Here is a 21,447-nt window from a genome sequence, read left to right as displayed (position 1 = left end):
TCAGGGCCATTAATAATAAAGATCATTATTACCCTGTGGCACGCCACTTTGGGAATCAACATGACAGTAACAGTAGCCTCCTTACCTTTTTCTGTTTGGATCAGATCGTCAAATCCGAAAGAGGAGGAGATACCGTGAAAAAACTACGTACATTAGAGTCTAGATATGTCATGAAATTGCAAACTAAGACACCTAAAGGGCTCAACAATGAGGAAGAAATGTGGGTCCATGTGGGGTAGTACTTGATATAATCTAACACTGGGATTGAAAAATCTGACTACAATCTTTAATATAGTTTCGGATCCAAAGGTGGACCAGCCACTCTGTGAAAGATAATAGGAAACATCATGCATAAGTAAGATGCTTTCTTTCAAGTAAAATCTGCTTGCTAGTAATGTAAGCCCATCCAGGGCCTTATTATAGACCTAGCGGTCAATAAGCAGTTAGCTGTAGTTCAGTAACAGCTACTAGTGTAAATATAAAATGCTCACATTTTTCTGTATATATTTGGTGCAGAAGATATCCATAATTTCATATATGTATGCATAGAATATACTATGAGTTATTGGTATGATTAATTGTAACATAATAACCAAAATGTTGTTGTTTTATAATCCCATATATGAATTTATTATATGAATATGTATTCATGATGAAATTAAGCATAAACAAAACAACATTGATTATGATCCGATTGGGTCCACTGTAAGATGGCCGCCACGGTTAACCCCTTCGACGCTCATGATGGAACAGTTCCGTCATGAGCGTTGGTTGGCCTGTGCTCATGACGGAACCGTTCCGTCATGAGTCCATAAGCCCAATAGAACGTTCAGCACAGCGCACAAATTTGCGCCGCGCTGAAGAGGTAAAGTTTATTGTTTATTTTGATTAAGTTGCACTTAACACTTTCTATGTCTATGATTTACGAGCACTGTTTTATTTAAACACCTATGAGTAAAGTTGTTGACACGGACGAAGGCGGAAACGCTGAAACGCGTTTGTCAACTTTTGCAGAAAAGTTTTAAATAAATTCTACTTTATACTTTGAGCCCCCTGATGGCTCTTGAGTGCACGTGATTGTAAGCGGTTCCTGGGATTGAGTAACCGGCCTTGTGGAATACAATTGCAAGTCTCACCGCGCGCCGAGGAAGCACCCGTAACAGGTGGAGCAACGGCTGGTGAACTGTGCATTGGGAATATATATATATTCTTTTTTACATTACCAATAGGATTGCTCCAGATACGAACATGAACCCAAAGATAAGTGCTAAAGTTGTTTTTTTACTCTGTCGTCATAACGCGTTTCGGCCCCAGCGAGCCTTGTTCACACATAAATATTTATATATACAAGGCGGGTGCTTACCGCCGAAACGCGTCAAGCAGCCTAATAAGTGAATAAAACTTATTTGGAATTGTCAATTTCACGGAGTCAGTGCCTTACTTGCATGCAGAAGTTTGGAGTGTTCCTGATATATATATATATTATATATATATATATATATATATATATATATATATATATATATATATATATATATATATATACCATCATAGAGTTTAGCCCTCGAAGGAAGAAGCCACAAGATTGGTAAAATTTGCATCCATTTAATTTAGGAATCAACTGCAACAGGAGACGCAGAGAAAACAGTCACCATCTGTTCTTTTCAGCCAAACCGGTTTCGGGAATCCTATCCCTTTCTCAATGGCATCTGCTAGCAATGATGATGCAGCGTGCACGTAATTTAAAGCGTCAGCCTCCAAGGGCGTGGTCATATGAAATGGCCTTCTGGATCTTGTAGTGCATGAACCATTTGTCTCGAGTGAGTTCATCATTGAAGCAGTAAATAACTGTGATTAAAACCCCTGTGGGCTGATGAAAATGTTGCGCTGGGTGTCCTATTGTCTGTGGTCAGCTGCTCCTGGACACCAATCTCCGTATATTGATATCGCCATTAGGCGCCATCACGGGTCCGCAGCAAGCGGCAGGCTTTCTTTCTCAGCTGGGCTACAGCCGCAAACATACCATCATAGAGTTTAGCCCTCGAAGGAAGAAGCCACAAGATCAGTAAAATTTGGATCCATTTCATTTAGGAATCAACTGCAACAGGAGACCAAGAGGAAAATGTCACCATCTGTTCTTTTCAGTCAAACCGGTTTTGGGAATCCTATCCCTTTCTCAAGTAGAGAGGGCAGCTGCCCAGGGGATTGAACAGGAAAGAGATGACAGTCATTTTAAACCCCTCTCAACGTTCATTCCCCAATCGCCTTGGGACGCCATTGATGCCTTCTTAGACTCCATGATGATGGAATTGGTAAAACAAAGAAAGGTTTCCCACACGAATATGAGTAACATCACTCAATCTCAAAAGAAAGCCTTACAAGAACTATTAAACAACAAGAAAATTATCATAAAACCCTCAGACAAGGGGGGGAATGTCGTTTTAATGACAAGAGAATATTACCATCAAGAAGCGATGAGGCAACTCTCTGACACGAAGTATTATACAATTACCACCAAAGAACTGTATGAATCGAGTATCAGAGAATATGATAATTTGATTTTGAAATGGTATAACCTTTCCATGCTAGGAAAAGATGAACACATTTTCCTACGCAGCAGCAACCCGATGACACCAACGTTTTACCACTTGCCCAAATTACATAAAAACAATATTTCCCCTCCTGGTCGACCAACTGTGGCATCTATCGGCGGGTTAACAGAGAATATGTCAAAATTTGTGGACAATTACATCTTCCCCCTTGTTTTAAATTTGGAATCTTATGGTCAAGACACCAAAGACTTTTTGAATAAAGTGGTTGATATGGACTGGCAATCGGACTATCTATTCTTAGTGATGGATATTACCAGCCTATATACCATCATTGATCATGCCCATGGATTGGCTGCCGTTGAATACTATTTAAGCAAACGTTCAATCCGCTTTGCACAACAGAACAGCATGCTAATGGAATTTGTGCAATTCTGCTTAACTCACAACATATTTTTGTTTGAGGATAGACTCTACAGGCAGACCTCTGGTACAGCAATGGGCACCTGCTTCGCTCCCAGCTATGCAAACTTGTTCGTTGGCTGGTGGGAGGAGCGGGTGCCCAGAAGCTACCAAGAGGGTATGGAGAGCGGGAAAGTGGTACATTGGTACCGCTACATTGATGACTTGTTCATCGTGTGGCAGGGGACTAAGGACATGGCAGAGAAATATATCGACTCCCTTAATAATAACATCTACAATGTACACCTGTCTGGGACCATTAGCGGGGTGGCAGCCAACTATTCGGACCTACGGGTGTACATTGAGGATGGCCATGTCCATACCGCGCAGTACCGTAAGGAGACAGCGGGGAATTCTATTCTTTTTGCTAAAAGTGCCCATCCGCCAAAACTCATTAAGAGTATCCCCTACGGGGGAATTCTTAAGAATAAAGAGGAATAGTACCCAAGATAAAGATTTCGAGGCGGCTGCCTCGGAATGCTTATCCCGCTTCCGACTCAGAGGCTATGACGAACCACTTCTATCACGTACTTTGAAGAAAGTGAAAAAGATTCCGAGAAAGGACTTACTCAAAAAGAAATTGGGTGGGATAGATATCAACATCAAGAATGTCTTTAGGATGATTACCCCATACTCCATGGGCGCGGAGAGACTTAGAGCAGTGATGCGCAAGAACTGGCACATCTTGCTCACAGATGATGTGTTAAAAGAGGACCTACCACCACATCCATTAGTGACCTTTAGTAAGGCCAGGTCCTTGGGCGATATGCTGGTACACAGTCATCTGGAACCTTTACCAACTCAGTCTAATACTCTAAAAAACATGAGTGGGTTCTTCCCATGTGGGAAATGTAAGGCGTGCAGCAATAGCCGGGGGGTTCTACAATATGATATCCCCGATGCTGGTAGGACTAAAAAGATCCAAAAATTAATTACCTGTAGCACTACCTATGCCGTGCATTGTCTGATATGCCCATGTGGCCTAAGATACATTGGCAGTACCATCAACCAATTCAAATTGAGAGTGCTGGAACACCTCAGGGCTATCGACAAAGTGGACCCTGCTTACCCAGTAGCACGGCATTTTGCCGAACATCATAATAAGGACAGAAATAAACTACGCTTCTTTGGGTTAGATCATGTCCCATATAACCCACGGGGCGGGGATAGACTGAGAAGGCTTAGACGCCTCAAATCTAGGTATATCATTGACCTGCCCACTAAGTACCCCAAGGCATGAATAGCGGGGAAGACATGGTAGTTCATCTAGGAAAATGATATAACAATATCTGAAACGTCTGAGAGTAATGTTTATATTATCTTATAACATTTTTTAACCTTCATTATATGTCCTGTTATGATCACTGCTGCCCTTTTTGTATGAAACTATGAGTAGGGAATTGTCCATGTCTACCCACTGTTTTGCATCTTGAATTGTTGCATCCTATCCTTTTCTTATGACATCATTCGATCATGCAAATTATTGGAATCATTACTGATTATGTCTTGCATTTTCACATATTTCACATGCCTCACTTTCTGTGTCCTTATATTACATTTGTGTATTTTGACTTTCTGGATTAACTGCATTATCACTTAAAATTGTGTTATGAATTTTCATGAATCAATTGAAATATTCCTTATGAAGTAGACTGTTGTATATAGCACCACTTTCGTTTCCTGCCGGACGGACGTCTGGCTGTCTTTAGTGTTGTGATGGTTATCTTTTTCTAATTCTGATCATTTGAGTGTTTAGATTAATGTAATTGTGATAACAATTAATTGTCGTTACATGAAACATGCCAAACTCATGTATATAGCTTTTAGTATGGTAACATTTATTTGTTGCTTGATGTGCATCCTTTTTCTAGGGACCTTTGCCGATCCACGGCTTTATTAATTCCATAATTATATTTGATTGTTTCCTTTGCCCATTTTCAATGTATGTTTACCAATTCATGGTATTATTATGCATTAGTTCCGATGTTAGGAACCTATTCCATGATGGCGCATATTGTGGCGTTGGAAGGGCTGGTCCCTTGTTGATGTTCATTCTTGCACACATGACTTTATTTAAATGAGAATTAAGTGTAAACGGTTGTAACACTGACGAAGGCTTCTGCCGAAACGTTTGTTTGCTAAATAAATTAACTCGCTGTATCTGTAATCACATGTTATATTTAGCTGGACATTTCACTCATACAAAACCATTGAAATTCCCCCGTTATAGTTAGTTCAGCTAACTATAACACGCGCGCCCGCAATGCACTGCTGATGACGTCACATATTACATCACTCGTGACATGGTCAGTGACTCATGACATCACTGATGAAATCTCAAATAACATCACTGATGACATCAGCAACATGTATGAAACCTATGTTTTTTTTTCAGTGAATTTCTAAGGTTTTTTAAATGCTAATTCCTAACTATAACGTGTGTGAAACCTATGTTTTTTCAGTGAATTTGCAAGGTTTTTTAAATGCTAATTGCTAACTATAACGTGGCTGAAACCTATGGGGTTTTTCAGTGAATTTCAAAGGTTTTATATATGATGATTTTTAAATGTATTAATTATTATATTTCTTTGTTTTTATACTAATTTCCTAAATTTTGTAAAATATTTTTTGTTGTTATTTTATTTTTTACGTTACATTATATGTTTTTAGTGTAAAAATAATAAAAAACAGAATTCAAAAATATTGTTTTATTACTTTTATTTTGTTTCAATATATTAAAATTAAATTCTATGTATTTTCTTTTTCCAAAAATTTTTGGGGGGGAGAATCGTACAGTATGCGTACGGTGATCGCACCATCCGTCGTACGGTTACTCGTACTCTGCGCGTACCCGCGCATACGTTACGAATACGTACTCCACAAAAGTTTCTAATTATTTAAAAAGATATATTTATGTAATTAATGTAATTATTAAGGGAAGACATTATCTGGGATAATCATGAAAATAGTTTTTTTTTTACTTTTAATAAGCGTATATTACTTTTAAAAGCAATTACACAAATCGCGGCGGTATGTTGTCCGTATGCGCACCGTAAGCGCACCCTACGCGTACGCAAAGCCATGTGACTTTAAAAGAACAGATTTTATTGGTTAATAATACTTCCTATTCCAACTGCTGAAAGACCCCACCCATTTTAATCATTCTTCTTTGACTTTCTCAGGAGAACCATCTCTTCTGTGAATTTCCAGTCATTTTAGAAACCTACTTCAACATGGCTCACCTTGTGGAACCCTCTTCCGAGCACTCATCAGAGGAGGAATTTGTTGCAGAGCAGCCTCAGGAAAAGAGTAAAGAGGCTGTCATTTGGAAATTTTTCACCTTTCCTGAAGGACAAAAAAAAGGTGAATGCCCCCAAAGTCATGTAAAAAATCTGCATCCTTGCATGGTCCGCCATGTAAAAAATCTGCATCCTCGCAATTATGCGAGAGCTTGCTCTCAAAGGCTGTGGGACAACTCTCCACCTGCTGTTCCCAGCACTTCTACTGCACCTCCACCAGAAGCAAGCAGTCCACACCCGAACATCAGACCAGATTTTGCAGATTTAGTTATACATTGCAAATGTTGCAATGAGATTCTGTGTTATGGGGAGCAGTCTATTGTTTCGATTATCTGAAGGAAACGGGATAACCGTTGCTCGCGTCGTTAATTTTTTTTGTTGATTTGTTCCAGTTAGACACTTTTTTGGTTGCAGTTTCTTTTTTTTGTTTAAAAAAAACATTAAAAAATCACAAAATATATACAAAACCAAAAAGACAAAAAAAAAGTTATTTTCAGAACTACCTTCACTGGTCAAAAAAAGAGCTATATTTCTATGATAATGTGTAAAACTTTGTCTGAATGAATGTGTAGGGCATAAATGAATGAATGAATACATTAGTAGTGTATGGTGAAAGTGAAAGTGCAGAACTATAAGGAAGTGCTACAGCATAAATCTATAAGGTGTTTAATTGTAGTATACTGTAGTACTTCCATAGCACTTGAATGTAACATATGTGCATAAATATGTTACAAGTCTATGCTTCCTTTTGCACTGCTGGTGAAACTGCCTGGGTGTCTTTGTAAGTGTTAGGGGAAGATTTACAACCCGCTTGTGCCTCTTTTACACTGCTGTTGCATCACTTTTGTGATGCAGCGCTGCTGAAAAAGATGCGCCATGGTGTGTGGTATTTACAATGTGACCCATCTGAAAGGTGCATCACATTCTAAATTCCTGTACCAGAAGTAGACATTCCTGTGCAGGGGGGAGGGGGTGTTCCAGTGCAGGAACACCTCCTAAAAGTGGCTGAGTGTCACTTTTGAGCCCATGCTGCGTCATAATCCTGCACCGGCTTGAAGCAGGCGTAAGGATTGACACAGCATTGTGAGCATAGGTCTCCTAGAGCATTGCTGGAGCTGCGTTGCATTTCTGAATGGCTTACTTCAATACTGAAACAGCAGTGGCAGAATGTTTGGAGGAAGTGTAAGGATACAGACTGGGCAATTGAAGGTTTAAAAGACAAGTTTGCAGGTGCATAGAACAGTGCATGCATAGTCTATAGGGGTTTGAAGTAGTCCATGCCCTAACGCCTACTTTACTGCATGATTACTTGTGTACTGACTGAATAATTACACTACTGCAAGGAGAGTGTCTAGATGAATGTATAACTGCTTCACTTTTAGCACAGTGCATAGATAAGCACATACTGCTGAATGCCTCACTACAATACTGAAACAGCCGTGTCAGAGTGTTTAGTGGAACTGTAAGAATACAGACTGGGCAATGGAAGGTTTAAAAGACAAGTTTGCAGGTGCATAGAAGTGTGCATGCATAGTCTATAGGGGTTTGAAGCAGTCCATGCCCTAACGCCTACTTTGCTGCATGACTACTTGGGAACTGGCTGAATGATTACAGTTCTGCAAGGAGAGTGTCGAGCTGAATGTATTAGTGTTTTACTTTTAGAACAGTGTATAGATAAGCATAAACTGCTGTATGGCTCACTACAATAGTGAAACAGCAGTGGCAGAGTGTTTGGAGGAAGTGTAAGAATACAGACTGGGTAATTAAAGGGTTGGAAGATAAGTTGTTTTCAGGTGCATAGAAGAGTACATGGGGTTTGAAGCAGTCCATGCCCTAGGGTCTACTTTGTTGCATGAGTACTTAGGTACTGACTGAATGATTACAGTTCTGCAAGGAGAGTGTCGAGCTGAATGTATAACGGCTTCACGTTTAGCACAGTGTATAGATAAGCACATACTGCTGTATGGCTCACTACAATACTGAAACAGCAGTGACAGAGTGTTTGTAGGGCGTGTAAGGATACAGACTGGGTAATTAAAGCTTTAACAGACAGGTTTCCAGGTGCATAGAAGAGTACATGCATAGTCTATAGGGGTTTGAAGCAGTCCATGCGCTAAGGCCTACTTTGCTGCATGACTACTTGGGTACTGGCTGAATGATTACAGTTCTGTAAGGAGAGTGTCAAGCTGAATGTATAAGTGCTTCACTTTTAGAACAGTGTATATATAAGCATATACTGCTGAACGGCTCACGACAAAATTGAAAAAGCAGTGGCAGAGTGTTTGGAGGAAGTGTAAGGATACAGCCTGGGCAATTAAAGGTTTAAAAGACAAGTTTTCAGGTGCATAGAAGAGTACATGCATAGTGTATAGGGGTTTGAAGCAGTCCATGCCCTGAGACCTACTTTGCATACTTTGAATCAATATAAAGAATGTATACGTGAATCTATAAGTGCTTCACTTTTAGTACAGTGAATGCATTAGTACTCAAACCATTATTATTATTATAAAATAATAAATGTATTCTTCCAACATCTCATAATTTAACAGAGCTTGTAAAATAATTTCATCAGGTATTTCATTGACATCAATTTCCTGGTTACCAATTTCGAATTTATATGTTAAAAAAATTCGATATCATCTAATGCTTCTACAAAATCAGCATCAAAGCTTTCGTCTTGGAAATCACAGCTCATATCTGCAGCACTAATTTCTTGTTCTTCACACTCGCTGCCTGTGAGAGGTACGTTTAGTTCTTCTATGAGACTATTGCTAATTTCCAAACTGTCCTCGGTATTGTCCTGTTCTCCTTCCATAATTTAGTTCTTATGTTGTAGGTCCTTGTACAAAAACAAACACCTCATTTTATCAGTTTTCTTAATACATAACACAAAACTAGCTTTATCAACAATTTTGGCCGTAAAAAAATATTATATAAATACCATTGTCTAATAACATTCTAACCATAGAGTTTTAGTACTTTATAAGGTTACATAAATATAATTACTTATAAGGATATCCTGTTCTTAAGCTTTCTTAAATTTTGAAACCAGTCACTCCTTATGACTATAGGAAAAGACTCAGGCTGTTATAGTAAAATGCAGTACTAAAAATGTAGAATATGTCTATTCACCTTACCCGTTCCAAACTAGTAAATGTGTTTTAGTAAAATGCAAGGAATACTGTTGGTTGTTCAGAATAACACTGTGTATCTGTGTATATTTAGGTACCATTATCACATTAGTTTTAGAATACTTCATGTGTTTTCACACACATCAATTCTTAAAGACCTATCCAGTACTCACCTTTTAACATAACAAGAAAGTAGTGATTACTTATATAAGTTGAAAATACTCACAGCAACAGGTATAGAACAACACTTGAACACAAAGTATTGTGTATGATGAGGACATATTTAGATGGAGAAGAAAAACTACACACAGTAACTTATCCTGTCCTTCTAAACATAAAAGAGTATTTGAAAACACTCTCTGGGACATATTTTATGGAGGATAATTTGATCTCTTTTAATCCTAAAACTCTCTAGTCTCTACTAGTCAAGCATGTCTTTCTATTCATTACCATACTGGCACATTGCAGAAAGCTGTTCTGAAGCCATGTTTCATTTTAAAAATCTATATAATAAAAGTCTCTGGTATTTTTTAAATATATGTTCAAAGATAGTAGATCCTCAGGTACACTCAGTATATATGGTAACTTTCTCAAATGTCTTTAGAAGATACAAACCATCTTTGCACAGATATGTACTGCATCCATTTCTTGTTCTTCAGCTCTGTAGAAGCACATCCCATTGACCATTTTTAATAGTTACTTATACTTACCTTAAACATAATAAATAATAAAAAAGTACATATTATAAAATTAGCATCTGTGGAAGAAAAGAAAAAATGCAGTTACAATATAGATTTTACAACACAAAATAATTTGTAAAGCATTTTTTTTGCCTTTTTTGCTGTTCTCAGAATATATTTAATTTCACTAGAAACAGTGAGTTCAATAGTACTCATCACATAACAGCAGGCAAAAAAAAGACAATCATTTTTATCTTAAAAAAACCCATTCAACATTCTCAATAACAAACTAAAAAACAGAAATAAAACATATGTTAAATGTTTTTTTTAAGAGCAATTTCTTACGTAAATATGAGACATCTCAAACAATCTTAAAATAACAAAACATTATCATTAATTTTCATACATTGTAAATAATGTTACTTACAATCATATGCTGACAAAATATACAACAAAAAGTCCTTAATGGTTTTACATACTTTTCCTCATGGCCAAATAGTATATGTCAAATCCTTAGTTTGGAAGTTGTTCAATAGTAATCCTCAGCATCCGCCTCCCAGCCTTCTGATCCAAAACCACCGACATAATTTGCGGCGTCCCCCAGGGCTCATCCCTCAACCCGACGCTATTCAACATGTTCATGGCCAACCTTAAAAAAGTGACCCGCCATCACAACCTCAACATTATCTCCTAAGCCGATGACACCCAGCTCATCCTGGAGCCACATACCACCAAAAGCAACCTCCACGAGAGAATGAAAGCCGTCGCCAACTGCATAAGGATCAGCTCTCTAAACCTCAACTCGGACAAGAAGAAATACTCATTCTCAGACCCACCCCCTCAGCCTGGGACGACTCCTGGTGGTCGATTACACTGTGAACAGTACCAACACCTACAGACCATGTACACAACCTAGGATTCATCCTCAACTCCTTCGTCTCCATGTGTAAGCAAGTCTACACCGTCTCCTCATACTGCAACATTTTCAAGTGGATCCTAACCAAAAGAAGAAGAACAATGACAAAGGCCCTCATCAACAGCAGACTAGACGATGGCAACACACTCTACACAGGAGAGAGGGGGGAGTATGAGGACAGGGGGGGAGTATGAGGACAGGGGTGAGTATGAGGAGAGAGAGGTGAGAATGAGGAAAGAGGTGGGATATCAGGAGAGAGGGGGGAGTATAAGGCGAGAGAGGGAGAGTGTGAAGAGAGAGGGGGAGTATGAGCAGAGAGAGGAGTATGAGGAGAGAGGAGGGAATATGAAGAGAGAGGGTGAAGAATGTGGAGAAAAGAGGAATATAAGGATACAAGGGGTGTATAAGGAGAGAGGGGGTAGTATGAGGAGACAGTAAGAAGTATGAGGAGAGGGGGGAATATGAGGACAGGGGGAATATGAGGAGAAGGGGGAGTATGAAGAGAGAGGGAGGAGTAAGAGGAGAGAGGGGGGAGTATCAGGACGGGGGAGTATGAGGACAAGGGGAGTATGAGGAGAGAGAGGTGAGAATGAGGAAAGGGGGAATATCAGGAGAGAGGGGGGAGTATAAGGAGAAAGAGGGCGAGTGTCAGGAGAGAGGGGGGAGTATGTGGAAAGAGGGGCAATTATGAGGAGAAAGGGGGAGTATAAGGAGTGAGGTGTGTGTATGAGGAGAGAGGAGGGAGTATGAGGAGAGAGGGGTAGAATGTGGAGAAAAGAGGAATATAAGGAGAGAGTGGGTGTATAAGGAGAGAGAGGGTAGTATGAGGAGACAGTAAGAAGTATGAGGAGAGAGGGGAATATGAGAAGGGGTAGTATGAGGAAAAGAGGGAATATGAAGTGAGGGGGAAGTATGAAGGGAGACGGCAGTATGAGGAGAGGAGGGAATATGAGGAGGGGGGAGTAAGAGGGGATGGGAGGAGTATGAGGAGAGGAGTGAGTATGAGGAGAGAGAGGGGATTATGAGGAGAGAAGGAGGAGTATGAAGAAATTGGGGAAGTATGAGAAGTGAGGGGAGTATGAGGAGAAAGGGAGGAGTAAGAGGAGGGAGTATGGGGACGGGGTAGTATGAGGAGAGAGGGTGGAATATGAGGAGGAGTATGAGGAGAGAGGGAAGAGTAAGAGGAGAGAGGGGGAAATATGAGGAGAGGGGGAATAAAAGGAGAGAGGGGGATATCAGGTGAGAGGAGGGAGTATAAGGAGATACAGGGAATGTGAGGAGAGAGGGGGGAGTATGAGGAGAGAACGGAGGAGTATGAGGAGAGAGGGGGGAGTATGGAAAAGGAGGGGGAGAATGTGGAGAAAAGGGGTGTATAAGAAGAGAGGGGGTGTATTAGGAGAGAGGGGGTACTATGAGGAGAGAGGGCGGAGTATGAGGAGATGGAGTAGTATGAGGAGTGAAGGGGGTATGAGGAGAGAGGTGGGAGTATGAGGAGAAGAGGAAGACTAGGAGGAGAGAGAGGGGAAGTGTGAGGAGCGAGGGGAAGTATAAGGAGAGAGGGGTGTGTATGAGGAGAAATGGGGGAGTATGAGGAGAGAGGGGGGAGAATATGGAAAAAGGGGCGAGCATAAATCCTAAATGTACACAGACGCACAGTGTGATTCTAGACAAAAAATATGAGACCATGCATTTTACCAAAACACATTTACTACTCTAAAACGGTTAAGTGCCTGCACATATTCCATGTATATAACTAAACATTTCAGTAGACAACCCTGTCTCATTTTGCAAATACATATGCAGTTTGCTGCATTATTTTTGCCAACATTACATCAAAAAAGTGACACAATAGAACAACAAAGAGGCGCAAGGGGCTTGTAAATCTGCCCCAAAGTGTATGCAGCAGTGTATGAATAGTAACTAGGGAATTCTTAAGGGGGTATGAGGAGAGATGGAGGAGTAAAAGGAGAGAGGGGGCGGAGTATGAGAACTGGGGGGAGTATGAGGACAGGGGGGAGTATGAGGCGAGAGGTGAGAATGAGGAAAGAGGGGAAATATCAGGAGAGAGGACGGAGTATAAGAAGAGAGAGGCAGAGTGTAAGGAAAGAGGGGGGAGTGAGGAGAGAAGGGGGAGTATGTGGAAAGAGGGGCAAGTATGAGGAGAAAGGGGGAGTATAAGGAGAGAAGAGTGTCTATGAGGAAATAGGACGGAATATGAACAGAGAGGGAGAATAATGTGGAGAAAATAGGAATATAAGGAGACGGGGTGTATAAGGAGAGAGGGTGTACTATACGAAGATTGTAAGAAGTATGAGGAGAGGGGGGAATATGAGGACAGGGGGATATGAGGAGAAGGGGGAGTATGAGAAGAGAGGGACCAGTACGAGGAGAGAGGGGGAGTATGTGGAAAAGAGGGAATATGAAGAGAGGGAGGAGTATGAAGGGATGGATGGGGGAAGTATGAGGAGTGAGGGATGTATGAGGAGAGAGGGAGGATGAGGACGGGGAGTATAAGGAGAGAGGGGAGAGAATGACAACAGAGATAGGGAGTATGAGGAGAGGGGGGAATATGAGGAGAAAGGCAGTATGAAGAGAGAGGGGAGAGTAATAGGAGAGACAGAGAAGTAAGAGGAGAGGGGGGAGTATGAGGAGAGAGGAATATCCGGAGAGAGGAGGGAGTATGAGGAAAGAGAGGAGGAGTATAAGGAGAGAGGGAGGAGTATGAGGACAGGGGGAGTATGAGGACAGGGGGAGTATGAGTAGAGAGAGGTGAGAATGAGGAAAGAGGGGAAATATCAGAAGAGAAGGGGGAGTATATGGAGAGAGAGAGAGAGTGTGAGGAGAGAGGGGGAGTATGAGGAGAGAGAGAGAGGAGTATGAGGAGAGAGGGGGTAGTATGTGGAAAAGAGGGAATATGAAGAGAGGAAGGAGTATGAAGGGATGGGGAAATATTAACAGTGAGGGAGGTATGAGGAGAGAGGGAGGAGTAAGAGGAGAGGGGGAAACTGTGGAAAAAAGAAAAATATAAGGAGAGAGGGGATGTATAAGGAGAGAAGGGATTATTAGGAGAAAGGGAGTATGAGGAGAGAGAGAACAGTAAGAGGAGAGAGGGGAAATATGAGAAGAGGGGGAGCATGAGGAGAGGGAGGTGAAAATGAGGAAAGGGGGAATATCAGAAGAGAGGAGGGAGTATAATGAGAGAGAGGGAGTGTGTGAGGAAAGAGGGGAGAGTATGAGGAGAGAAAGAGGAGTATGAGGAGAGAGGGGGAGTATATGGAGAAGAGGGAATATGAAGAGAGGGAGGAGTATGAAGAGATGGGGAAGTATGAGGAGTGAGGGAGCTATGAGGAGAGATGGAGGAGTAAGAGGACAGAGGGAAGAGGGAAGAGAATGCGGAGAAAAGAGAAATATAAGGAGAGAGAGGTGTATGAGGAGAGAGGGGGGAGTATGAGAACAGAGAGGGGGTGTACGAGGAGAGAGGGGAATATGAGGAGAAAGGGAGTATGAGAAGGGAGGGAACAGTAAGAGGAGAGAGGGAGAAATATGAGAAGACAGGGGAGTATGAGGAGAGAGAGAGAGAGTGTGAGGAGAGAGGATGGAGTATGAGAAGAGAGAGAGGAGTATGAGAAGGGAGGGGGGAGTATGTAGAAAAGATGGAATATCAAGAGAGGGAGGAACATGAAGGGATGGGGGAAGTATGAGGAGTGAGGGATGTATGAGGAGAGATGGAGGAGTAAGGAGAGAGGGAAGAGAATGTGGGGAAAAGAGAAATATAAGGAGAGAGGGGCTGTATGAGGAGAGAGGGAAATAGGAGGAGAAAGGGAGTATGAGGAGAGGGAACAGTAAGAGGAGAGAGAGGGAAATATGAGAAAAGGGGAGTATGAGGAGAGAGAGGGGAATATCAGGTAACAGGAGGAAGTACAAGGAGAGAGAAGACGAATATGAGGAGAGAGGGGCAAGTATGAGGAGAAAAAAGGACTATAAGCAGAGAGGGGTATGAATGAGGAGAGAAGGGAGAGTATAAGAAGAAAAGGTGAGCATGTGGAGAAAAAGGGATGTATAAGAAGAGAGGGTGTGTATTAGAAGAGAAGGGGTACTATGAGGAGAGAGGGAGGAGTATGAGGAGATGGGAGAGTATGAGGAGTGAAGGGGGTATGAAGAGAGAGGGTGGAGTATAAGGAAAGGAGAAATATGAGGAGAGAGGGGAGTATGAGGAGATGGGGGACTATGAGGGGAGAGGGGGAGTATGAGGAGAGTGGAGAGTATGAGGAGAGAGGAGGGAGTTTAAGGAAAGAGGTAGGAGTATGAGGAGAGAAGGGAGACTTTAAGGAGAGTGAGGGGGAGTGTGAGGAGAGAGAGAAGGAGTATAAGGAGAGAGGGGTGTGTATGAGGAAAGAGGAAAGAGGAGGGAGAATGTGGAAAAAGGGGCGAATATAATTGCTAAATGCACACAAACGCACAGCGTGATTCTAGACAAAAAAAATATAAGACCTTGCATTTTACCAAAACACATTTACTAGTCTAGAAAAGGTTAAGTTACTGCACACATTCCATGTATAGAACTACTACATTTCAGTGGACAACCCTGACTCATTTTGCAAATACATAACCAATTTGCTGCATTTTTTTGCCAAAATTACATCAAAAAAGTGACACAATACAACAACAGAGGAGCAAGGGGCTTGTAAATCTGCACCAGAGTATATGCAGCAGTGCATGTATACTAACTGTGAAATTTCTGATTCTAGACAAAAAAACACAATTAATTACTCTTGAAGGGTGAATATGGGTGCACACGTTACAGAAATATAATTACTGGTTTTACTGTACAACCATGAGTCATTATGCAAATACATAAACAATTTGCTGCATTATTTGTGCGAACATTGTATCAAAAAAGTAATGCAATGGCAGCACAAAGATGCACAAGAGGCTTGTAAATATATCCCAGAGAATTTACAATAGTATATGTATACTGACTGGAAAATTGTAGATTTAAAACACAAGCCTATTTCTAAACAAGCAATACTATTAACTACTCTACAATTGAAAAAGTGACTGCACACATTCTAAATTTTTTAGTACTGCACTTTATTGCACAAAGCTTACTCACTAAACACATTAACTTACCAAATGGTGTTATCACAATAGTTATCCAAATAACTATTATCAAAGACATAGAGGAGGTAGTAATGAAAACAATGGGTGTTATGGCGGATTTGCCATCTTCCCCTGGGGTTAATCCTCAAATAATCGATTTACACGAGCAATGCTTCATGGAATTAAAAATTTTGCTTACAAAGCCACTGAGGTCAAAGAAAGATAATGCTCATAAAAGGTGGTATAATAAGAGTTGTAGGGCAGCACACAGTAAATTAATCTCAGCAGTCAAATCTAGGGACATTGATGACATCGAAATTGCCCGGATATCATACAAACAAGTATTGTGGGCAGCAAAGAGGGAGTGGGATGACCTACATTGGTCAGAACTCCTCTTGGCGTGTCAATCATCAAACCAAACGAAGTTTTGGGAGACCGTCAAGTGGGGCAGGAATTTGGATTCTCAAACGCCTGTGAACCATGTTTCCGCAGTGGACTGGGTGGTCTTATACTCCGATCAATTTAAAAATATGAGCGCAGCACATGATATTCAGCAGGAGCCTGCAGTGGTCTTGCCTTTTATCGATGGGGCCGAGCTTACTTTCTCATCTACTCATACAGAGCATGCCCTTGGTGCTGTACAGTCAGGGAAAGCACCTGGATTGGATGCAATCCCTGCAGATCTTTTTAAATCGAATCTTGATGTTTGGGTTCCGTACATAACCATGCTGGCCAATGCCATTGCAGCAGGGGCCAGGATCCCTGACTCTTGGAAAGGGGCAGAGATTTTACCTGTTTTTAAAAAAGAGGACCGCTCACTTCCAGGAAATTACCGCCCTATAAGTCTGATAGATTCACTTAAAAAAATAGTTGCTAGGATGGTACTTGTAAGAATACAGGGGTGGATGGAGCAGGAAAACATACTGTCCCCCATGCAAGCTGGGTTCAGACTGGGCACTAGCACTATAGATCAGGTCTTCAGACTTACTATGTTATATTGGAAGGTGGTACTATTGGGTGGAGGTGTTATCTATGCCGCTTTTGTGGACCTCAAGTCGGCTTTCGACTTGGTTCCAAGAGCAAAACTGTGGGACTCATTGAGACTTATGGGCCTGCCCGTAGAACTTCTGGACATAGTTATGAGATTACATGAGGATAACTTCGCCAGAGTGAGGTGGGGCAAACACGGTCAGGTGACAGACAGCTTCCCAGTAACACGTGGGGTGCGCCAGGGATGTGTGTTGGCCCCCACTCTTTTCCTCCTGTTCATCAACCAGGTAGTCACATTTTTTTCTGAATCTCAGACTGGGGTGAATGTGTGACATTGATCCACATTCGGTCCTTCACCTGTTTTGTTTGCAAATTCCGCCCTAGGTGCGCTGGGGATGCTCAGACGTGGGTCCCAGGCACTCCACACCACTGGAGTCAAGCTAGCCGGGCTGATGAGAGGTGTTACCTCGAAACCGGTCCGGTCCTCGGATGCTTGATTCCGTTCTGGGAAGGACATGGCTTTTGTAGTTCGGACTGGACTGTTCCCATGGGGCACAGGGTCAGAGCTGATTTGCATATCGCCATTGTCTAACCCAGGGTGGTGTGGAGTGCAAAAAAACGATGGATTTGGGCCCAGATCTTCGGACTGGGGTGAATGTGTGACATTGATCCACATTCGGTCCATCACCTGTTTTGTTTGCAAATTCCGCCTTAGGTGCACTGCGGATGCTCAGACGTGGGTCCCAGGCACTCCACACCACTGGAGTCAAGCTAGCCAGGCTGATGAGAGGTGTTACCTCGAAACCGGTCCGGTCCTCGGATGCTTGATTCCGTTCTGGTAAGGACATGGCTTTTGTAGTTCGGACTGGACTGTTCCCATGGGGCACAGGGTCAGAGCTGATTTGCATATCGCCATTGTCTAACCCAGGGTGGTGTGGAGTGCAAAAAAACGATGGATTTGGGCCCAGATCTTCGGACTGGGGTGAATGTGTGACATTGATCCACATTCGGTCCATCACCTGTTTTGTTTGCAAACGTTATTAGGTGGGCTTACAATCTCCTTCACGCAAAAGAAGGATCACTGCGTTCCTTGCTAAAGATTGAGACTTTTGAACTAGACGCTACAAAGCCAATATTCTTCAGGAATATGACCGTGGTATTCCAAATCGCTAAAATCAGTACGGATATATTGCTCACCTGGTCAGCCTCGCAATTGAAACTTTTTTTAAAATGTTTTACGCCTAAACTGAGTTTTGAACTCGATTTTGCACACTGTAGCAAATTATCCTTGTATAAACATTACGTTGAGACATTGGAGTACAAGCAAGTACAGTCATACATAGGGTTCTCCCTTACACATGGTGCAAGAAGGGCAATTACAATGCTGCGATTAGGTATTTTACCAGTGCTAACTTTTACCTCAAGATGGACACCAGGTGGATCCAAAGGAATGTATTCTTTGTCAAGGGGGTGATCAGAACATCGAGCACCTTTTATTTTTATGCCCTCACTCAAATGTAGTAACAGCACGGTCAAGATACCTTGATCCCATATACCGTAAATGTAGAATTTCATCAGTAAAAGAATTGTTATTTGTGTGCAAACAACCACCTAATGAATTTGTATGTTATAATTTCTATACATTTTTAAAATCTTTTCTAACATTATATTAATTTGTAACAAATTTTTTTTCTTGTAAACTGTTTTTATATCATATTTGTGGTCCTCAGTTGAGTACCAAAACAAATAAAAAAATCTTTGACTTGACTTTGACTTGACCAGTAATTACACACAATCATTGAATTTATGTGTTTTGTTTTAATGCAGGTGTGCATTTTTTCAGATTATTGTACTGTTTTTTTATTCCTTGTGGTCATTTTTCGGGTGGAGGAGAAACGTGTTTACTTGTAAGCATGTAACAGTATCCTACGCCTGGATTTGGCACAATTTTTTAATGTATATTTAAGGGCATAATGGCCTGTATACATTTATTTAAGAGTAAGAACCCGCTAAAAAAACACAGGTTGTGAAGTGAGGGTTTTCTAATGCTTCTAGGAGGAGCCCAGCCGAGTCATTAGAAAACTTTTTTTAGAAGACCTGTTTTAAGTATTAATCCATTGTGTATACAGTTAATGAAAACTTAGCAACGCGTGCATAATAGGGTGCACCATCCACTGTTGCATGTAAATGCCCGAGCTCAGGGTTAGCACAAATTAAGCACAGGTGCCTGCAGAAGGAATCAATAATTTGAATAAATCCCGGTCCACAATAATGAGCGCCGGTGGTGGCCACCGGAACAAATTAGGCACTGCTCTGAAGGATGAAAGCCTCGCGCACAGGTGTGATCGTCGGGTTACACACTGATCTCTATAAATGGATACATTAGACCACGGAGCTTTTCTACTGGCTGAGATGTGATACTGTAGGTAGAGATACATGGTGCAAAAGCAGACCACGTAACATCTGTGTAATCTGCGGGAGTAGTGCTTGAATGGAAAATAGAAGTGCAGGTACTATGTACTATAGTGAAGTGCCGGTACTCTCCGATTAAAAATATTGCATTTCTCTAGAGAAGTGCCGATACTCTCCTTCTCAAAATAAATAAGCAACAGTACAAAAACATATATAAAGTTGTTTGAACTTTAAAACAATATGAGGTTTAGAAACAGAGGGGTAGTGGCACAGTTGTTCTGCATCTCTGCGCGGTCCCTGTCTATAATAGTTAGCTACCTGTCAGAGGTTTACTGTACTCAAATAACACTTTCTTACCATAATATGTTGTTTCACGGCTCCCGCTCTCGATTTCATCACTGCGGCCTCTTTGTGCATTTTCTTAAATATTGAATACGGCTCATCCTATGGTTTTACACTGGTAGCTTCTCAAACGTGAAGTTTGTTACCTGGTGAGGGTCATTTTATGGGAGGTGAAGAGGTCATTTAATACCAATACGTTGGTTCTTATGGACATCTTGCACATTTACAATTACAGGCACTGGTAGAGAAAAAGCAGTTCGCCGAATCACGGATGGCACTACAGAGAGCGAGAACACAGGTCACACACACACACACACAAACACACACACACACGCACACACACACACACACACGCACACGCACACACACACACACACACACCCACACACAGCTGCGGTGATGGAACTTAGAAAATCAGTTCCTGGACAGCAATGTTTCAGATGGAAAAGTGTCAGAATGAAAACATGAGTCACAACAAGAGCTTTACACGGACCCGACAGCAGGGCACCACAGGAGGCGCCGCAGGACATACGGCCAGATTCATGAAGCTGAAATGCGCTCGCAAAGGCACAGATTCTGAGAATGTGGGGCATATTATCAAGCCTGTGCGCTAAAATTATCGCCGCTTTGTCGGCCGAAAACGGCCGATAAAGCGGCGATTATGGGCTTGATAATATGCTCTGTGGAATTCCAATCGAAGCCCATGTTAGATGACTTCACATCTAACATGTGCTTCGATTGGATTTCCATAGAACATATTATCAAGCCCATTATCGCCGCTTTATCGGCCGTTTTCGGCCGATAAAGCGGCGATAATTTTAGCGCACAGGCTTGATAATATGCCCCCTGGTTCTTTGAGAGCGCAATTTTTGCATTTGGGATTCATCATCCCAAATGCAAAAATCGGTAATAGCGAATTCGCTAATTTGCGTAGAATTACATTTAAGGAATCTCTATTTGAGATTCCTTAAATGCAATTCATCAACCATTTTTAAATTGCGAAATCGCAATTTCGGGCAGCTATTTACCGCGAGGTCAAACCTCGTGGTAAATAGCGAAAACTTAGAAAAATGCTTTTAAATGCATTTTTCTAAGTTGTATGTTGCACACACACATGTCCTTTGGACATGTGTGTGCGCAACACCAATGTACATTACCTTTCAGTAGTGCTACAGGGTGTCCTTTGGACACCCCTCGCACCCTTGAAATCGCATCCTTATTTGCGATTAGCAAATTGCTAATCGCAAATAAGGAATAACTCCCCATTCATTCCTATGGGCCTTTAGGCCTTTAGGCCCATAGGAATGAATGGGGCGTTATTCCTAATTTGCGATTAGCAATTTGCTAATCGCAAATAAGGAATGTGTAGGAATCGCAATTTATTTTGCGATTCCTACATGAATCCCGTTTTGCGAGTCTGTAATAGCGATTCCTTATGAATCGCTATTACAGACTCGCAAAACGGGTCTTTGATGAATCTGGCAGATAGCTCCTTGAAGACGTTCATAAGGCGCCTTCTATTTAATAATGGCCCTTTCCGTTGGGGTGGGTCTGGCTGGCCTAGAG

The 21,447-nt window shown here is 41.6% G+C and overlaps 1 protein-coding gene across 1 annotated transcript in view; it reads right to left on the bottom strand.

The window, feature by feature from the left end:
• Window positions 1-21,447, bottom strand: part of LOC147730244 (multidrug and toxin extrusion protein 2-like) — a 1,772,530-nt gene that overhangs the window by 1,718,406 nt on the left and 32,677 nt on the right. The gene's annotated exons all lie outside the window — the stretch shown is intronic.

This window comes from Lissotriton vulgaris, chromosome 2_1, assembly GCF_964263255.1.
Source record: "Lissotriton vulgaris chromosome 2_1, aLisVul1.2, whole genome shotgun sequence".
NCBI classification, from domain to species: domain Eukaryota; kingdom Metazoa; phylum Chordata; class Amphibia; order Caudata; family Salamandridae; genus Lissotriton; species Lissotriton vulgaris.
Note: the sequence above shows the minus strand (reverse complement) of the source record. Positions and strands in the feature narration are given on the sequence as shown.